The sequence below is a fragment of the Hydra vulgaris genome, chromosome 11 (assembly GCF_038396675.1).
Source record: "Hydra vulgaris chromosome 11, alternate assembly HydraT2T_AEP".
Lineage (NCBI taxonomy): Eukaryota > Metazoa > Cnidaria > Hydrozoa > Anthoathecata > Hydridae > Hydra > Hydra vulgaris.
Window position 1 is genome coordinate 22782501 of NC_088930.1, and position 23429 is coordinate 22805929.

Here is a 23429-nt window from a genome sequence, read left to right on the forward strand (position 1 = left end):
CTTGTTAAGAAGATTTTTTGTAAAAGAAACAGTTTTTTTAATAATTTTTTTGTTGTTGTTAAAAATTAGTTAAAGAAAATAAAGTGTTATAAGTTTTATCTTGAGGAATTAAATATATAAATTCCTTTTAAATATATAAATTATTTTTTGACATAATAGTTTAAAAAATGCGCAATTTATTTTAATGTAAATATTTTATTAATAAGATATTTTATTTTAAGTTTATTGTCAATTCAACAATGTAAAGTTTTAATGACACTCATTTAATTTATGAAAATAAACTATGATCACGCATAATGTTATTGGTAACTGATAAAACTCTTTATTGTTTAAAAACACTATTAAAAAGAGTTCACAAAACAAATAAGAAAAAATTTATTAACAGTTAATAAAATAACCAAAAACCAACTGTTAAATTATAAGAAAATAAACAAATATTATGTTTCATTATATGAAAAAATTATTTTTTTAAAAATAAAATTTAGTTTATATTTGAAAAAAATTATAAAACGATTTTTCAAATAAGAACTAAGATTTTATTTGTAACTTTTGTTAAAGCGAGAAAAAAAAAAAGTATGATTTTTAACGCATTGATGAAATAACTTTAATTACAATGCGGTACCTGAAAATATGCTAGTGACGCAATATAACTTCTAACAATACAAAATATATTTGCTAAGTTGAGTTACTTTGAAATGCATTACGCATTTTTGTTACGCAGCGAAATCTTATGACAAGGCCTGTATATAGGTGGATTTATTAGTAGAAAACTAAAAAGATCTATTAAATGTAAAGCCTGTACTGAATCTCTAATGGATAATTCACAAAGTTTACTTTGTGAATTATCATCCATTTAAAAAAGCAGAGGTGGTCTTCTTCATCCACCAAAAGATGTTATTGTAATTTGTTCTTTTGTTGAAAAGACACAGCATTCCAGACAATTCAAAAAACTACAACTTTTTTCGGAATCTATTCCACATTTAAAATGACTATCCGCCACCATTTCTTTTCTATAGCAATTTATAAAGAACTTACAAACTACATTCAAGAACTTCCAGTGGAAGATAAGCATTTGGTTAAACTGATCAATTTGATTATAGAGGCCTATTTAGATGTACGTTTATACCATGCCTCTTCCTGTGCAACAAGTTATATACAAGGAACACAAGTTCGAAACAAACTAACCAAACTTGTGTTGTTCAAAAATCAGTGAAAGAAATTAATATCTACATTATATTTATATGTATGTGTGTGTGTGTGTGTGTGTGTGTATATATATATATATATATATATATATATATATATATATATATATATATATATATATATATATATATATATATATATATATATATATATATATATATATATACATATATATATATATATATATATATATATATATATACATATATATATATATATATATATATATATACACACACACACACACACTATAAAATAACATACAGTATTTTTATTTTAAGAAAAACACTAAAAAAAAATACCTTGATCCAACAAAATAAGTACTTTGTCAATACACGATATTCCAAACATGTATTTTATACATAAATATAGGTATATTTTAAAATAAAAATATAATATACATAGATATAGATGTATATAAAAATGATTAGCTAGTCTTCAGAAACCCCATTTTTTGAAACCAAATTAATATTCAACAAAAGTACAATGTTAAAATTTAAACTGTGTTTTTTACTTGCTAGTACGACTACACTTTAAATAACTGTTTATTATCAAATCCTCAGGTGTCTTGACTCAAGCGCTGCTGATAAATTGTTAATAGCCTCAAGTCATGAGCCTAATAATTAAAATTAAATTCTCTTGAAACTTATTAATATATATTACTTTTAATAAACTTTTTGTAACAGTAATATGCTTTATAATACATATATTATATTACATATTACTTTTATTAAACAACTATTTACGAATTTGTAAAAAATTGTTTTGCCTCACTCTACGTCACTTTTTCAACGGTAGCTCGGCTTCAAAATATTTTCCAAAATTATATAGTCAGGCATGCCTATGCCGTATCCAGTAATTTATATATCTACACACATTCAGCATAAAACTTTGTAAAGAAGTTATTATTCGAAAAAATTAAACAAAAATTTTTTTTTATAAAACTATTTTTACTTATACTATATTATTAACTTTTGTATTTTTATTTGTAGCATATAATATAATTAAATATAAAACTTAGTATATACACATAAAAGCAATAACTACAAATATAAAAATAAGGATACAAAAATAAATGTATAATATATAATGTGAAAATTATAACTACCCAATTCATGTTACATATGTTAGCTAATGTAGCAGGATAAAGTGGAGAAATTTTGATGTATAAAGCTATTTAATTGTTAAAAAACATTAGTTGCTTTTATAGCGCATATAAGTCATGCATATCGATACCCTGTAGATATATCTTTAATACAACAGTTAAAAACTTGTTTCAGACTTTTAAAGTTTTATGTAAAACTTGTATAACAAAATACTGAAAAATGACGAAATTAGCAACTTAATGTGGTAATTTTTGCATAATGATACGGTGATTTTGGCATACTTAAGAAAATAAAAAAAAATTCATTACAAAATGGTTTAATAAATTAAAAATGTCATAAGAAACTGTCCTTTACAATGAATTTATTACACCCACTTAGCGATTTATGGAGTTGCAAGTCTTTTTTTATTATATAAACACGACAAAGCAGCCACCATTTATAGTATATTTCCCAATTATCCTTTAAATAAGTGTTCATAATTTCCTGCTAAATCAACACGCTGCCCTAAACTGTTTTTTAATTGCAAGCAGAATATTTTTAATGGTTATTTTTGTTTAAATAATCATTAAAATGACCACTTATAGCTAATGCTTACATGGATGCTCAAAAAACTAAAGGTTTAGGTGACACAGAAGCTGGACGTCTTTATAATCATGCTTATTCAAAAGAGTTTTTGAATAAGCATGATTATTCTTCAAGTCTTCGGTTTTATGCTTACTTAAACACTTATAAAATCTCATTAACAAAAGAAAATACGCTATTTGTTCTTTCTCTGAGTTTTTCAAATATCTAAAATTAGGGAAATAGCAAAATAGAGAAATAGCATATGATACATACATACATACATACATACATAAATACATATATATATACATACATACATACATATATATATATATATATATATATATATATATATATATATATATATACATATATATATATATATATATATATATATATATATATATATATATATATATATATATATATATATATATATATATATATATATATATATATATATATATATATATATATATATATATATATATATATATAGAGAGAGGTATGCGTAAATACGGATTTTAAGAAACCGTCTTTTAGGCCAAATTCTGTATATGTTCTGAAATATGTATCAACATAGTTATTTTTTGAATAGCAGAATTATGGAACTTTAATTGCATGGATATTTTGATGTAAAATTTTATTTATTATGAATTTGATTGCTGTTAAAAATTTGCTTGTTTTTTGGACATCAAGTATATGTTGAAGGAATGCTAGTTCATTTTTCTAATATATTCTCTCACCCTTAATAACCTTTTTTCTTACTACCTGCCAAATTTCATTGAAAAAAAGCATACTCAGACACCTTAACATTATACTCTAATTAGATAACTTTTTAAGCTTCAATAATGCGATACACTCGCAGTGAGGAGGGGTCAAATGTACAAGTAATAACAATAATGATGTTGGATATAGATTATTTAATTAAACTAAATAGTTGTAATATAGTTAGCAATTTTGATGTCATTATATTTACCATTATTTAAATATATTATTTTTTATTTGTAAAAATTAAACTTTTTTTTTCTGCTATCATGGGGACAAAAATAAAGTTTGTGTTTTATGGTGAATGCAAAAAGTATTTAATTGCTAATTTTGAATTATCGCAAATAGGCATTGACTCTAATACAGAGTGTAATACAGTTTGTAGAAATGGACATATTTTTTTATTAATTACAAAAAATAGTGATTCATTTCTCAAAACATCTCAACAAGTCACTAGACATTTTAAGATAAAAAACATGTAAAAATCAGTTAGGAGTCTTAAAAATAAATCATTGAATTGGTCTAGAAATTATAACAGGACTGAGGAAAGTAAGCGTTTTTTTGAATTTTGCAATAAACCTTTCTTAAGCCATATATCAAGTTTGCCTAATATTGCATAATCATCAGGCTTCTCAGATGTTTCATATACCAATATGAATGTTTTATTTCCTTTAAATAGTTGAACATCAACATCTGCAGGTTATAGCGAATGAGACGTAACTAAACATAAATTTAGAGAGATATTAGGCCCTATAGAACAAAAATGAAAAGGTAGGTTATCTTACTTGTTTTCTCGGTTTGCTAACTCTTACAAAGAATGTCAGAACAAGATAGCACTATTAAAAGCTGAATTAAACAGTATGCCAAATTAATTATGTGTTCTAAGACAAAATGTTTAACAAAAAAAAAAATAATTAAAGCTTTAAGGGCAGAAATACCAGATCTGAAAAAACACACAAAAAAATAAAATTATAGTGAGCAGATTCATCACTTTAAAGCTGAAAAAAAAGCTTCGATATTAAATGAAAAGCATAAGTTAAGGTAACTCAAAACTAAGCATAATGCTGCTGTTTTTTACAAGTAACAGAGTAATTGCTAGTTTGGAGAATGATTTGCTCCAGATTAAGGAGGAAAGAAATGTAATTATGCCAGAAGATAAAAAAAACATATTCATTACAAATAATAATAATTTATAATTATGTTGTTGTGTAATATATCAGCAGGTAACATTCCATTTCTTATGAGCAAAATAGGGCATTATATGGGTGTTATTTTTAATAATATTCCTCATCGAAGTACTGTTGAGCAAAGAGCTTGTGAACTTGGCAGTATTTCAGATTTGCAAGCAGCAGAGTGGGCTATGCATAATAATAATTCTACTCTTGGGTTTGATGCTACAACACAAGAAAGTGTCCACATTAATAGCATTAACTTAACATCTTAAGATAAATGTCTTGTGTTTGCTCTAGATCAATTACCAGGAGGAGCAGCATTTGATTATGATAGTCATATATGCACTTCAATTGATTATATGGCGTTTGTTTATTCAGATTTTTACTAAAGTAGCTTTGATGAATGTCATAACTCGATTATTGAAAATATATCTAACACTATGTCAGACAGAGTTGCAGTCAACCATCTTACTATAAGCAAAGTTTACAACCTGGGGCAAGAATTTGAATGAGCTGAACTGCCATTTGCACCCTCTTGACACAATTGCAGTTTTACGTCGTTCAGCATTAGTCTCTTGAGTGTGAGAGTTGCTAGTTATTTGGAAATGATTGTATGGCAGTTAAAATTGTTTTAGCCATGAACAAAATAAGGTTTATAGACGTTAAAGGTGATCCAAAAGGATTTGCAAATTTTTTAGATGAAAACGATCTACTACAAAGTATTATTCCTAGATATCGCGGAAATTTGCTTCATATTCTTTTTCATACTTGTGTCATTTTTATGAAGCATTACAGTGAGTTTAAACATTTCCTAACTGTTGGAACAGTAAAATACAAAAGTTTGCAAGCAATTCTAAGAGGGCTAATTTGTAATAAAACTGCCATAAAAGAAATGTGCGTGCTTGCATTGTTTGGAAAACTCCCTACTGAGCCTTGAATGAAAAAGTTTTATGTTTTAGCTGAGGATGCAACTTTTGATTATGTTTCTGGTCAGTTAGTGAAAAAAAGTTTTGCTAATAATTACAAATAGTAAATATAATAAAAATTTTAAAGGTTAAATTTATCAACTTCATCCATGTCATCACTGCCATCTGACACCCAGAGTGAAAACCAAGACCTCCTTGGTAAGTTTTTTACTGTGTTTTAATTTTTGTTTTTTATTTTAATTTTTCAAACATTCATTTAATACTTTTGTTTTAAATATAGACTTGTCTAGGAGTGATTGATTGGTTTGGCACCAAAGCCACCCTGGGCCTAAATCAAAAAGGGCCTTCCGCATATGGGCCCGGAATGGAGGTAAAGTCCTGCCTCATTTTAAATACAAACCTCCTAGTGGCAGAAGGGATGGCAGAGGATTCAGGAATGTTAATATTAACAACTATAAATATATTTTTATAAGTTTATATAGATTCACTTAGCTGAATCTATATACACTTATTGATAGGTGTATGTATAGTGTGTATGTACAATTTATTAAGTTGATACTTGTATATAATCTTTTTGTATATTAATTTTTGTATATAGTTGAGTTTGATTTTTTTATGATAAATACAGAAAAATAATATTTAAGTTTTAACCCACCTTACCCAAGATGTGAGAGGTGTAGAGCTTCCGAATAATACCCTCTTGCACCCTTTTCACGCGTTTATCCCTAAAACCTTTCTTTCTTTCGATACTAAATTGCATGCATTTTTATATGAAGATACAAAGTAATAATCTTGATATTGGGTCAAAAGGTGCGCCCGAAGCCAAAAGGAATTCTAGCCTATCAACCTAAAGTATCCAAATCATATTTGATGGTACCCTGTTAGAATATATTAAAAAATACAAATAAAAATTACAAATTTCAAATTTCAATTAAATAATAATATATTTTTTTTTTAAATATACATTTTTCAATATAATAAAGAGTTTTGTAGATGCCCCTCTAGTGCCCTTCGTACACCCTTTGTATATACATACACCCTTTGTCAGACCTTTCTTTTGATACCAAGTTGTATGTACTTCGATAAGAATTGACCAAGTTATGACATTTTAAGTTCAAAAAAACTCAAATTTGATCACAGTTTCTTCAAGAAGTCCATATATCAAAAATTTGGTACTCAAAATTTTTTAACTTTTTGTAGAATTGTTCTATTTTGATAATATTTTAACCTTTAAAATACTGAATTAAAAACCTTTCTAATGATATATAACAATCTAGTGTTTGATTAACTTAAAAATTTCATGTCACATACATATTAAATATAATATAACAATTAAAAAATAAAATAATATATATGGCTTTGATATTTGAGTAGCGTAACTTGTTTTAAACAATTGTAGGTATAACTTTTTATCAAGATTTCTGTATAAAAATATGTAAAATATTTTATATTGACAAAAATTTTTTTTGTTTATTTTCATCTCTTGAAATACTAAAATGAATTTTTTGAATACCAAAGCGAGTACAAGTTTTTAAGATTCTTCTATAATTTAAGTTTAAATAAACTGACCTTATAATTTTGACACAATAATAACAATTCAATAAATTTGCTTTAATTTAACAGAATTTCAAGATTTTTTTTTTATTGAGATAGCTAACTTCCAGACATTTAATTAAACTACAACAAGTTCATGTATTAAAAAATATATAAATGGTTTGCCGATTTAACGGAAATTAAAAGGTGGTTCTAGAAACAAAAAATTAACAAAGAATCTAAGATTAAATTGTAACTAAATCTAATCTAATATACTAATCAAAGGTTGGATTGATGATGATTGTTGAAAATAAGGATAGAATTTTTGAACCAAAATCTATTTTAGTTGGTAATTTTACTGTAACAAAAGGTATTGACAGTTTTAGTTATACTTTAAAATGTGTTCAGAATATTCCGGAGAGAAGAAATTCTGAAGATGTTATTGATAAAAGAGCTTTTTATGCAGAAATATTCCTGAGCATTTTGCTTCTAAGAATGACAAAAAATTTTTTTTTTGATGAAATAACATTGAAATAATTTGAATAACTAAGAAATAATTTATTTTTCTATATTTTCTTAAACTAACTGTATAAAGTTTTAAATATTTTAAATTGTTAAATCTTCTTTTGTCGTTTTTAAATCTTCTTTTGGTCTTCTCAAAACAATTCTTCATAATTCTGTATTCAATTAGTAATAAAGGTTTAAAAAGTAATAAAGGTTTTAAAATTATTTTATAGTAAATTATGGATAATGCTTGACATAATTAAACGAAAATCTATTACTATAACTAAAATTTATTTGGCTTCAGGGTATTCTATCTGTCACTAATAACCCCTATAACTACTCTTTAGGGCTTTAAATATGTCATTAACAATTTTTAAAAGAATGCATGCCTCTATATATATATATATATATATATATATATATATATATATATATATATATATATATATATATATATATATATATATATATATATATATATACATATATATATATATATATATATATATATATATATATATATATATATATATATATATATATATATATATATATATATACATATATATATATATATATATATATATATATATATATATATATATATATATATATATATATATATATATATATATATATATATATATATATATATATATATATAGTTTGTTGCATTTGGGAAGCACGGAAGGAAAAAACTGATTCTTACGCCAACACATACGTCACTTTTAATTACTTTTGACTTTAGTCCAACATTTGCATGTTGGACGAAAGTCAAAACCATTAATTTAATTACAAATTAATATTTTTTAAAAAAACCACAAAAACGCAAATTTAATTGACCAGAATGTTTTTAAAAACATTCTGAATGTTTTTAACAATATAAACAATGTTTTTTGTTTTTGTTTTTTTAATAAAATGTTTTTATTTTTTAATTTTTTTAATAAAATGTTTTTATTTTTATTTTTTTTACTGTAAATGATACGCGGAGTGTTGCTACATCCACTATCTTATAGCCTGACTCACAAGGGAGTGCTGCTACATCGACTGACAAATAGCCTGACTCGCAAGGGAGTGCTGCTATATCGACTGACAAATAGCCTGACTTGCAACGGAGTGCTGCTACATCTACTATCTTTTAGCCTGACCCGCAAGGGAGTGCTGCTACATCGACTGAGGTTTTGGTTGGGGCAGGCAGTCTATCAATTAATAAATAAAAAAATTCCGGTCTTGCATTTTAATTTTTACTTTTTGTCAACAAAATATAGAAAAAACTTTCGGACAACATATAAGAGTTCTATATCTATATATCTATATATATCTATATATCTATATATATCTATAGATATAGCTATATCTATATATACTATATATCTATAGATATAGCTATTTCTATCTATCTATCTGCGGTAGTGGTGTAGTAGTAAAGCGCTCGCTTCATAAGCGGGAGGTTCCGAGTTCGATCCCCACCACGTCCCTGGTAGTACCGCGCTCAACTTGTTTCTCCGCGCAGCGGCCTTGTTCGTCAAGGTTTGTGTTTCGGAGTTATAGAGTTGAGAGAGGGTTACAACCACCATTAAGTAACCTCCTCATCTGTAGTGGCTTTATCGGCCTTGAGGAGGTGAAAAAAAAAAAAAAATCTATTTATCTATCTATATATATATATATATATATATAAATATATATATATAAATATATATATATATATATATATATATATATATATATATATATATATATATATATATATATATATATATATATATATATATATATATATATATATATATATATATATATATATATATATGTGTGTTTATATATAGGTACGCGGAAATCATGTTTTACGGAGCCGATTTTTGTGCAAAAAATTTTGTTCCACGTTTTTTTTAAATACAAATTTTTTTTGGTAGTCTTAGGCTAATGTTTTTTTGAGGTATTTCTTTTTTTATGAATTTTTTTGCTGACAATTTTCTATGAAAATTTAGTTAATGTTCTCACATTAATTTCGTATCAAAGAAATGTTGAGCCCGCTTTTTTTATTATTTATTCTACTGTCTACATGTATTTTCTTTTTACCTGCCAAATTTCAGCCAAAAAAAAATGGGAGCAGATATATAACTAAGTGCAGCACCTTTGGTACCTAATTTCTGTTTTAATGAATTTTTTTTTAGTAACAGCGAACTATAAAAAAACGGGGGCGGATAGGGGGGTCAGTTCTCAGAAAAACAATTTTTTTTTTCTGCATTATTTTTATTATTAGATAACTGATAACAGAAAAACAGATAAAATGGAAAAAAAAAAGACTTACAAAAATATATAGATTCTCTAACAGATAGTAAGCAAATTGTTTTTTCATAATTATATTATTGCTAACTATTTTTAAAACATAAACATAAAAGTAAAAACCTTACTCTTTTTGTTTAACTTGGTAAGATAATCTTAAGTATAAAAAGATTAATGTATTACTAATACATTTTTAATAATATATTTTAATAAACTATTAGAATAAAACTGTTTTGATTTTATTGATAGATAAAAGTATCATTTCATAGGTTCATTAAAACATCATATAAGTAAAAAAATTTGTTAATACACAAATAAGTATTAATAATACTTATTTGTATATTAACAAATACTTTGTTAAAAATAAATTATTTTATGATTTGTATAATTTGCTTCTTTTCTTTTAATTTCTATAGAAGTCTACAAATCGAATTTAAATTGATTTATTCTTAACAAACATATTTTTTAGTGTTTAGTTTAAAAATGATATAAAAATTACACTCTTCTTCTTTTATTATTTTCCTGTTGTATACTACTTCATCCTTTAAATATTATTTAAATAATTATACAAACATGTCTAATATTTGCTTCTTGTTTAGATCCTAGCACTATCATTATAGATTTTTTGAGATTTCATAAGTATAGTTCCCATAACATTTTTGCATTAACCTAATGTTTCTAAAGTTTTTTTAAATATAAGATATAATTATTATTGGATATACCTTTTTCTTGATGTATACTAATTTATATATGTTTATTGTTTACATAAGTATATACCCATTCCTAATGTTAGCTTCTTGTTTATATACATACAACCCTCGGAATTAAGGTCGGCATTCGGCAATGCCGACCTGAAACTGTTTGAGGTCGGCAAAAAATTGCCGACCTCCTTTCTATGTTTTATGGTCACACCTTTGTATTAAATAATTATTGCCGACCTGATGCCGACCTCAAAAAGATTGAGGTCGGCAAATTATTGCCAACCTTATTTTTCCTAATTCCGAGGGTTGTACATATAATCTTTATATATAACTAATTTTTTAGTTGTTATTTTTTGAACTTACTTTTGGCAATTACAAGGTGTTATTTTTTATTGTACTATTTTTTTGTTACTTTTAGTTGAATCGACAAGGTCTACCATTGGTAAGTTTGTATATTATAACTTTTGTTATGAATCATAGTAACCAAAGTTTAAACATGTGTGTCTAGGTTTAACTCATATTTTGTTTAACTCTCCTTTCATCACTTGCTATAGTTAGTAATTTTGAAAACCAGGAATTTTTATTCTGTAAATATATTTAATGCTAAACTGATATTTTTTTTGCGGTGTCTTACTCCTTTTTTAACTTTAGAACCAACTTCATCTGGTACAGTTGGTAAGTTCTAAAAACCTGTTATGCATTCCTTATCAAATGCAACATTTATTTTTTATAACAATCTTTTAACCTTAGTTCCAACTTTAACTGCAACAAGTGGTAAGTTTAAAAACTATTATTTTTTAATATGTGTATGCATTTCTCAACAAATGCAATATTTATTTTCTATTAAAACTTTTTAACCTCAGTAATATCCTCATCTGCTACAATTGGTATATTTTAAATACTTTACTTACTAATATGTTTATGTATTTTTCATCAATTGCAATATTTGTTTTTCATTACAACTTTTTTACCTTAGTTTTATTGTCGTCTGCATCAAGTGGTATGTCTAAATAATATTACTTTTTCATGTCTATCCATTTTTCATTATTTGCTATATTAATTTTTTATTACAACTTTTTAACCTTAGGACCATCTTCATCTGGTACGATTAGTAAGTTTTAAAATTTTTACTTTCTATTTGTGTATGCCTTTTTTTATCAATTGCTATATTTTTCTTTTTTAAAACTTTTTCTACCTTAGTTTCATTGTCCTCTGCATCAAGTGGTATGTCTAAATAATATTACTTGATAATATGCGTATCCATTATTCATCATTTGCTATATTAATTTTTTATTACAACTTTTTAACCTTAGGACCATCTTCATCTGGTACGATTGGTAAGTTTTAAAAATTTTACCTTCTAATTGTGTATGCATTTTTCATCAATTGCAATTTTTCTTATTACAACTTTTTAACCTAAGTTTCATGTTTTACATCTGCAACAACTGGTATGTCTAAAAACTATTACTTTTAAATATGTGTGCGCATTTCTCAGCAATTGCAATATCTTTAAATGACAACTTTTTCTACCTTTAGTTCCACATGCTCAACCTTCTGCCGGTAAATTTATGTATTAAAAATGTATCTGAATGGTTATCAAATTTTTATTATTCCTATTAATATACACTTTTTAATACATTTATTTTGCGTTCTCATTTTGTTTTCATTTGAATTCTCATAAAAGGAAAACCATTAGCATTATTGAAATTTTTACTCTTATTAAAAATTTGTTTACTTATAAGTGATTTATTAGTCAATAATTTTATATATTTAGATAAACTTTAACATGTAAAAATTTTTTATTAAGTGTTACATAATGTCATTTGTTAATAATATAATTATTATTTATTTGCTTTTAGACCTTACATATGAAGCCTACAGGGTTTACCCAGCATCCTGGACCCACCAGCAACAGGTCGTATTTGCGTTGGATCCTGTTTGGGGCAAAGATGACCCTCTTTTTAAATTGCCCTATTATCCCCCAAACAGGAGTGCTGGGGATAGCAGCAAAGGTACTGCAAGTGGTCGTGGCAGAAGAGGTCGACCTAGGCGGAATGGTGGCAGCCATTATGTTAACTTCAATATAAACAATTAAAAAGTTAACATGGTGCCACCATTCCTTTATTTTTCTTATTAATATACAATATTAGTTAATTTGTTTTCCTTATTGTCCCAATTTTTACATTAAATTATTCTTGGTACTTTTTTATTTTTACCTAAGTTTTTTGCCAAAATAATTATAAAAAAGAATTTTAATAATTAACAAGTGTAGTAGTTGCAGTAAATATTTTGCATGTTTTCAATGTTGTTTGTGATAAAATAAATTTAAAAGTGGTACTCATAGATAATTACCACTTTCAAATGCATATAAAGCGTCATAAAATTTTTATAGCCTATATTAAATGCAAGTTTTAATTTGTGAGTATCATTTTAAATGTTAAGTGTTATTAAAAGTGTAGAGCCTTTTGTGTATTTTTTAGTTTTCTTATTTTAATTAATTTAAAATGTTTACTTGACTTTTTTTTAAATTAATTTATCTTAACATAGTTGGGCTTATATTTACAGTTCCTAAAAAATTGATTTGCATTATTCAGATTTAAATATTAGTTGGACCATAGTTGAACAAGTATTTGTTTGTATTAGGTATGTATGATATTTTGTAAGTACATTCTTTTAAAAAGTTTTATTTTCATGTTGTATTATCAATTGTTAACAATTTATAATATATTAGTGCATTACTTTTCAAGAAATTTAATTAAAATTAAAATATTACTAATAACGGTGAGTCAGTTGGTAATACTCTTAAACAATTGAATGAGTTATTTAGCTTAAATATTAGTAAACGTCAACTCTATAATGTTCTTAAAGTTGCCAAAAAATTTACTAGCAATTATGCAAGGGATTGTTCAAAGTTTGATGATTTCTGTAAAAAATCAAACTATTACACACCATTCACTGAGCGTGCCAATGACCCAGGAAATACATCCTAATCAGAGTACTTCATCGACAACTGTTTCGGAGTCTTCTGTTTGGTCACTTCATGAAGATATTGCAATTTTACCTCTAGTCAACAGTGAACCCTTCTTGCCTGTAAATTCTTAGAAAATGAAACAAGAAAGCATACATCTAGAGAAGAAGTAACCCCTAAGAAAAGAAAGCTCCTTAAAAGATTATCATATTTATCTTCTCAGTTAGCGAGCTAGACCAGAGAACACAGGAAAAAAATAACAAAAATTAAATCAAAATATAATAGCATGCCATATAAGTTAAAAGTATTCAGGCAAAGCATCAAAAGAAAAGAAGATATTATTAAAGCTTTGAGGATGGAAGTAAGAGAACTAAAAAATCAAATTAAAACATATCATTACAGTAGGTTAATTCGCAAACTTAAAGCAAAAATAAAGCAAAAATAAAGCAAAAAGTAAAAGAAAAACAAAACTTAATGCAGATAAAACTAAAACATAACATTGATAGTAAGGCGAGCAAAAAGTTTATTGCTCAATTAAAAAACGATATGTTCCAAATAAAAGAGGGCCAAATTCAAAATGTTGTTATGTCAGAAGATGATAAAAGTTACCCATTACAAATGATAATGATAATTTATGGCATGTTATTAGCAAATGTTCCAACAGGTAATATTCCATTTCTAATAGCAAAAGTTGGGCAATATTTGGGAATTAACTTTACTGATATTCCTCATCGTTCAACTATTGAGCAAATGGCTCGTGAGCTTGGCAGTATAGCAGAACTGCAAGCAGCAGAATGGGCTATGAGTAATTCTCATCTTACTCTTGGATTTGATGCAACAACACAAGAGGGTGTTCATATCAACACTGTTTATATCACATCTGAAAACAACTGTCAGGTCCTTGCTCAGGACCAGTTACCCGGTGGAACAGCTGTTGATTATGAAAGCCATATATGTAGAGCAGTTGATCATTTAGCTTTTATTTTTTCAGATTTTCACTCGCTTTCCTTTAATGAATGTAATAGTTCAATTATATCAAATATTTCCAACACAATGTCTGACAGAGTCTCAGTTAACTATCTTACTATTAACAAAATTTGTAATACATGGGGGAAGAATTTAAATGAGCTCAACTGCCATTTGCACCCTCTAGAAACAATTGCCATTTCATGTCGCAAAGTTTTGAAATCTCTAGAACTTGAACGTTGCAAACTGTTTGGATATGATTGTATGGCTGTCAAAATTGTGTTAGCAATGAACAAAATGAGGTTTAAGGATGGCAAAGGTGATCCACAAGGTTTTGTAAATTTTTTAGACAATAAAAAACTACCTCGAGATATTCCACGGTATCGTGGAAACCGTTTGCACATTCTTTTTCATACTTGTTTCATTTTTATGAAACACTATGCTGATTTTCTACATTATCTGACCACTGGAACAGTAAAATGTTTCAGTTTACAACCGATTCTGCGAGAAGCATTTTGTAACGCAACTGCTATAAAACAAATGGGAGTTGTTGCGCTGTTTAGTAAACTTCTCAGTGGACCATGGATGACTAAGTTTTATGTATCAGCTGGTAATGTAAGTTTTGATCATGTCACTGGAATCCAGGTTGTAGAAAATGTTTTGAAAGAAATTACTTGTTGCATATTAGATCCAGGTGCGTTATTTTGTAGAAAGATGGATTTTTTTGGGACAATGCTTGACCCACATGTTTTGAAATCTATTTCAGCCTTATTCCCCATTGATGACAAACTTCTTGAAATGACTTCTGCTTGTCTTAATGCAGTGAAGGATGTTTTGACACGTCAATATAAGAGATATTTCTTCCTTACTATTACAGAGGAACTTAAGAAGGAGACAGCTAGTGCAAGGCTTCGCAATGTTGATAGTGAAGAGTTAATTGGCATGTTTAGCGATTTCAAAGGACGATGCCCTAATGCAACAATTTGTTACATATCTAGCAAATTAAGATCCAAAAAGAATAGAACTATAGATTATCTTGATAATCTTGAGGAGTTGTCTAGAGAAAAAGTAATTAAGTAGTCTATTTACATGGCATGTAAAAATAGAATTAAAACTCAACTATTACACAGTGAAATTCGAGCAAAGATTGCTGATAGAGTAGCATCTAAACGACAAAAAATGGATGAAAAACAAAAAAAGAAAGTTGGAGCATGAGCTGCGTGTATGAACTACCAGCGAAATTATAAATTTGTATAAACACTTATCTGCCAAACAACTTGATGATTTAGATGATGTTATGTCTGAAAGAATTGTCGGAAGAAAACTTTGTCATGAATGGTATGTTGCTAACGATTCAAAAACAGTTATTTATGATGGAAGAGTAGAAAAAGTAAACAAGGGACAACAGGATATAATTTACACTATTTCTTACTGGAAGCAAGATGAAACTGATATTGAAGCTGTTGATTATAAGATGAAAAAATCCATCTTGTTGCTGATGTTATAATCGGAGAATTAATATTTTCTTAATTTAAATGAAATGAAATTATATGCATTACATAAAAATGTACAGCAAGTTTTATGGCTTGCAAAATGAGTACCGCAAGTTATGTAGCTTGCAAATATGGTACAGAAATTTTTTTGGCTTGCAAAATAAGTACCGCAAGTTTTGTAGCTTGCAAATATGGTACAGCAAGTTTTATGGCTTGCAAATTTTTTTTGATAGACTGCTCTGGCTTACCTTCACATGGTGTCTATTGTTAAAAATGATTTAATTTTATTCATTATTGGAATTGAAAAACTAAATCATTCACTAAAAGCCAAGACAAAACTTAACTACATTTTTTATTTCAAAATACTTATTGTTTTTGTGTGTTTTTTGTTAAGGTTGGAGTGGGTAATCGGTCCCTTTAAAGGACAAAATGGATATTCAAACGCATCTTGTAATGTGGTAAATTAGTTTTTTATTCTAATTTCTCTCTGTTTAAGAAAACATTTTAACATTTTTTGTGAAATTGTTATTAATTTTTTTTTTCAGGTTTAGGGCAGCAGGGGGGAGGGGGCGGCATACGCCCCCTCCAAAAAAGGTAATTTTATAAACCACTAGTTACTATTTTTTAAAGTATTGAAATGTTATATTTATTTTTTATAATTTACTCATTTTAGTAAATATTACAATATTCAAAAAAATGAATTTTTGATAGGGTGTGTTAAACCTTAACCGCAACCTAACACCCAACTTTATGATAGACCTGTAACACTCGCTAGTGAGGTAGAATAAAATAATACCAACATGTTATTCATAAATATTATCAATTTCATAAAAAAAACCCTCTTTTATGAAGAAAAAGTGTTTTTTGTTAGGTGTCGGTGGTGGATTAGGACCCCCTCTGGATCCCTTGATGTGCCATTTACCTAGAAAAAAGTTTAAAACTAAAGCCCATTTTTACACCTATCTTTTGATACCAAGTTATAGATTTTTGAATAAGAATTGACAACGTTATAACAATTTATGTAAAAACAAAAAAATTTTTGACCACAGTTTTATCAAGAAATCCATAAATCGAAAATTTGCTACTAAAAACGTCATAATTTTTTATAGAATTGTCCGATTTTCGTAACTTTTTCACCTTTGAAATACTGTATTTGAGAGCTTTCTAATGATATATAACATTCTAGTATTTGAATAATTAAAAAAAATCAGTTCACGTACCTTATATATAGATACGTTCGGTTTTGCCAAACGTTCAGCGCATCCCTAATATACATATAAACAAATATTGTACATCTATATGTCTATATCTATCTATCTACCTATATATCTATATCTATCTATCTATCTATCTATCTATCTATCTATATATATATATATATATATATATATATATATATATATATATATATATATATATATATATATATATATATATATATATATATATATATATATATATATATATATATATATGGGTTATTCCATATCAAATTACCTAAAGGCTCCCAGGGTACCACCTCAGATTTGCTTTAAATTTTGACCACACACAGATCTTATGAAAAAAATACAATCCAGAAAATTTTAGCTTGATTGATCAATTTGTTCAAAAGTTATGATTGAATTAAAAATGACCTAAATCCGAAAAATTTGTGTATCAGGAGCTTACAGCAGTTTTTTTGGATTTTTGACAAACCATAACTTTTTAAATAAAGATGGTGATCACCTGAAATTTTGTAGGGTATTAGTTTTTCACCCAAATAATCCATTATTGCAGTTGTTTTTGACTGACTTTTTTACAGTTTTTGAGTTATTGTACCTTAAAGTTGCTAAATATTGCAACATAAATATTTTCTCGAACTTTAACATGTTTTAGTTTAATATTTACTTACAGAAAGTGGATTTTTTTGTTACCTTTGTGTACTTAGGGTCACCACTTGTTAGAATAATCAAAATTATGCATTAAAAATTAATTTAGCATATGCAGCAGCCTATTGAAAAATCACTTTTTTTAAAAAATTATGATAAACTAGATTGAATATGCTGGCATAGAAAATAACATAAACAGTTGAAATAAATTATGAAACTTTTTAATGTTGAGGTTTTATATATAGACAATCACCAAAAAAACTTTAAAGACCTATACTCTATCTTATGACATGATTGTAGCCTTTTGAGTGTGATGATATTTTCAAAAGGAGAATGTTATTAGACTATGAGCTAGTCTTAGGTCATAGTCTAATAATTAGTCATAGGGATGTCAGTAGTATATTTTTTATTTATCTGTGAATGAATATATTCAGTTTTCTTTTTAATGACATAATGTCTTAATTTGTACTAATAATAATAACATAATTAGTGTCGTAATCAGTGTCTGATATTTGTTAGTTTCTTTGAGGTTTAATATGTTTGTCTTTTTTAAACTTTTTAGATTAGTAATAAAAATAAAAAAATAGTAAAAAATTACAGAGAAATGTTGTGTGGGGAAAGTTTTAAATGAAGATTGCGACAAAACGTATTATTGTAGAATGATTGGAAGAATAAAACTAAAAGATATTGTGAACACAGATGTTGAAGTTTTAATTCAAAGAATTGGACACACTTTTGAACTAAATGAGGAGATATATTTTCACCATGAAAAAGCCTATATTTCTAGATATGAAGCGCTTCAAAAATACTGTTTTGATCTGTTTAAAGTCCACAAGAAAAAAATTATTAAGGGATTGTGTAAAGTCGATATTTTAACAGCAAGTCAACTTAAGATCAAACCTGGTCAAAAACTTTGCACTAACTGCTTGAATGAATTCAAACTTAAGAAGATGAAGACTTAGATGTTGATGATGAGAAGTTTAGTTCTTCAGACCTAAATAAGACAGTTTTAAATGAGAGTGCTTCTTTACTGGAAATATCTCCTCTAAAAAATGTAAGTAAACATGACAAATTAGAATATGGAAAGCAAAAAGTTAAAAAACTGGAAACAAGTATGATAAACCTAGTAGCATCAGCATTGGATATAGACCCAAAAGAAATAATATCTGAGAAAAAGCAAAAGTGCATTAACTGTAATGATTTAGACAAACTTTTAGATGTAATAAAGGAAAAAGTAAAAATCAGTTTGAATGAAGAAAAAATTCAGTTACTAACATTAACTCCTGATAGTTCGTCAATTAAAAAAACTTGCAATGCATTTTCAGTTTCAGACCATCTTGTTAAGAAAGCCAGAAAGCTGAAAAATGAAAAGGGAATACTTGCTAAACCTGAGGCTAAAAAAAGACATCCTTTGGAGGATATTGTTAAGCAGAGAGTCATTGAAATATATGAATATGACGAATACACTAGACAATGTCCAGGAAAAAAAGACTTTGTTTCTGTGCAAATAAATAATGTTAAAGTTCATAAACAAAAACGCTTAATATTAGTTTGTTTAAAAGAACTTCATCTGGAATTTAAGAAGTTATACCCTGAACACAAAGTTGGATTCAGCAAGTTCTGTGAACTAAAGGCCAAAGTGGTGCCTTACTGTTGATAGTAGCGGAAGTCATTCAGTTTGTGTATGTTCTTACCATCAAAATGCTAAGTTGATGTGCTCTGCTTTTCCTAAAAGCCATTCAATGTATTACAAAGATTTAATGAAAGTATGTGTTTGTAATATAGATAGTCGAAACTGCACGTTTCATCTATGTTCCAACTGCCCTGGTAAAATAAATTTGAAGACTTACTTAGAAAATGTGTTTGAAAAAAATGATTTTGATTTTGATGATCAGATCACATATAACAATGGGTGTCAACTGACCGAACTGCACTTATTACAGTCCAAACAAGCATTAGTGAATTTATTGAAACTTTGTATGGCCTTTGTCAGTGAAACTTTGTATAGCCTTTGTCATCACCACTTTATCAAAGAAGCACAGTCTTCCTAATTATCAGAGGCAAAACAAACATTAGACCAATATACCTGCATTATTCTGATGGATTTTGCAGAAAACTATAGTTTTCTTGTACAAGATGCTATACAAGGGTTTTACTGGCAAGCCGATCAAGCTACCTTACACCCATTTGCTGTTTATTATGAAGATGAAAAAGATCACCTTAAATGCGAATGCTATTGTATAATTTCTGACCATCTTTGTCATGACCAATCAGCAGTCCATTGTTTTCTCACAAAGTTGCTCTCTATGGTCAAAATCAAACTACCCACAGTGAATAAAGTTAAATACTTCAGTGATGGTGCTGCATCACAGTATAAAAACTACAAATGTCTAATAAACTTAATTTATCACATTGTAGATTACCAAAAAAATGCTGAGCATCACTTCTTTGCTACGTCACATGGCAAAAGTCCATGTGATGGAATAGGAGGTACTATAAAAAGAGAAGCAACAAAAGCTAGTCTACGAGCAGCAATGCAATCAGATTCTCACACCACAAGATCTATTTACATGGGCTCAAAAAAACATCAAAGGTGTAAACATATTTTATCTTTCAAGTGATGATATTAATAACCACGAAACAGCTTTTAACCTTCAGAAAAGATATGAAGGGATGCGCACAGTTCCGGGAACAAGAAGCTATCACTGCTTTGTACCAGATGGAGAGAAATTTTCTTTACGAAGAATCTCTAGTGATGCTGTCTATGATACTCATGTGTTAAATGATGTTAATTTGATTAAAAAAAATCCTTTAAATTTTCAACCCGGTAAATATATTGCATGCTTTTACGATGAAGAATGGTACATAGGGCTTGTGGTTGATATTTGTAATGAAAACCAAGACGTTAATATGAAGTTTATGCAAAGAAACAAATTAAATTTAAAATGGACAAACGATGCACGATCAAGTCAGTGTTGGGTTCCATTTGACAAGATAATATGTCAAATAAGTGTTCCATTGATTAAAAGTATAAGTGCTCGTGACTATATTCTTGCTAGTAATGACTATGACAGTATTATGAGTTATATAAATCAGAGATAAGCTAATTAGTTTCATGTATACATACTTTTTCTTTTAACTGATTATCTTACTTTTTGAATGCACTTCAAAAGGTATAAGTTTTGTATGTGGTATGTGGTATTTTTTTGTTCTCCTTTTAAAAATATCATCACTCTCAAAAGGCTACAATCATGTCATAAGATAGAGTATAGGTCTTTAGATTTTTTCTGGTGATTGTCTATATATAAAACCTCAACATTAAAAAGTTTCATAATTTATTTCAACTGTTTACGCTATTTTTATGCCAGCAAAGTCAATGTAGTTTATCATAATTTTTAAAGAAAGTGATTTTTCAATAGGCTGCTGCATGTGCTAAATTAATTTTTAATGCATAATTTTGATTATTCTAACAAGTGGTGACCCTAAGTACACAAAGGTAACAAAAAAATCCACTTTCTGTAAGTAAGTATTAAACTGTAACACGTTAAAGTTCGAAAAAACATTTATGTTGCAATATTTAGCAACTTTAAGGTACAAAAACTCAAAAACTGTAAAAAAGTCAGTCAAAAACAACTGCAATAATGGATTATTTGGGTGAAAAACTATTACCCTACAAAATTTCAGGTGATCGCCATCTTTATTTAAAAAGTTATGGTTTGTCAAAAATTGAAAAAAACTGCTGTAAGCTCCTGATACACAAATTTTTCAGATTTAGGTCATTTTTAATTCAATCATAACTTTTGAACAAATTGGTCAATCAAGCTGAAATTTTCTGGATTGTATTTTTTTCATAAGATCTGTGTGTGGTCAAAGTTTAAAGCAAATCTGAGATGGTACCCTGGGGAACTTTCAAAAAACTAAGTGATTTGATATGGAATAACCCATATATATATATATATATATATATATATATATATATATATATATATATATATATATATATATATATATATATATATATACATATACATATATATTTATATATATACATATATATATATATATATAATATATATATATATATATATATATACATATACATATATATATATATATATACATATATATATATATATATATATATATATATATATATATATACATATATATATATATATATATATATATATATATATATATATATATATATATATATATACATATATATATATATATATATATATATATATATATATATATATATATATATATATATATATATATACGTTCGGTTATATAACGTATATATATATATATATATATATATATATATATACGTTCGGTTATATATATATATATATATATATATATATATATATATATATATATATATATATATATATATATATATATATATATATATATATATATATATATATATATATATATATATATATACGTTCGGTTTTGCCAAACGTTCAGCGCATCCCTAATATACATATAAACAAATATTTTACATGTATACATGTATAATAAATGTACGTATAAAAGTAAAAAAATTATATTTTTCAAATAATATCACTTACCACTGCTTTGCGTGATTCAACTGTTTATGAGAAGGTAATCTTGAGTAACATTTATGAAGAACTAATAATATTATGACATCTACTTATGTAGTTATTAAGTTTTAATATCTAAAGGACTGTGAAAAAGAAATGACTTTATTCTAAAAATTGCTACCTTTGTAATTAAAACTCCAATTTGTCTGCTTACAACAGCAGTTTAAGCGTCCGCAATGATGTCTAAACCAAGTCATTACAAAAATATTTGTATATATGGCCATCGACAAAAAACATGGGCCGGAGGAAAAAAGTTTTTAAATACTTAATTTTCATCAAATTTAAATTACATTGTCTTTAAAAAATTTAGTAACAGTTTTATCATTTTATAAAGCTGGGACCCCCTTCTGTTTATAGAGTTACAATTCCAACGCAATTATTGTTGTATGATCAAGGTTATGCAATAGTTGTTGGAGGAGTCAAATATAAGATTTTTACACTACTGTTAATTATTCTTTTGAAAAATAGTATTAATTTTCAGAAATATTAGAGAAGGGATTACGTGAAAGTAATAAGAGTTTTATGAAAACAACAGGTTCTATCAAGTTTAATCTTTTTAATCTTTTTTATGCTCGCTTTTATACCTTTTTTATTTTTGTCGCAAAGATTTTTTTGTCATTTTTTGTAATTTTTTTGTCATAAAATTTTGTAATTTTGTAATTTATTTGTTATAAAAATTAAGTTGACGTACATGCTCACATTAAATTTTGGAAAAACTAAACATGCAAGTCCTATTTGGTGCATTGTTA

The 23429-nt window shown here is 26.7% G+C and overlaps 1 long non-coding RNA gene across 1 annotated transcript in view; it reads right to left on the minus strand.

Moving 5' to 3' along the window:
• LOC136087527 (uncharacterized) overlaps positions 1-22870 on the minus strand; it is a 43739-nt gene extending 20869 nt beyond the window's left edge. Inside the window, exons 1-2 of the long non-coding RNA XR_010641848.1 lie at positions 22648-22870; positions 17414-17458 (exon numbers count right to left, since the gene is read on the minus strand). This is a non-coding gene — a long non-coding RNA (uncharacterized LOC136087527). The remainder of the gene's footprint in view (positions 1-17413; positions 17459-22647) is intronic.
• Positions 22871-23429: the final 559 nt, after the last annotated feature.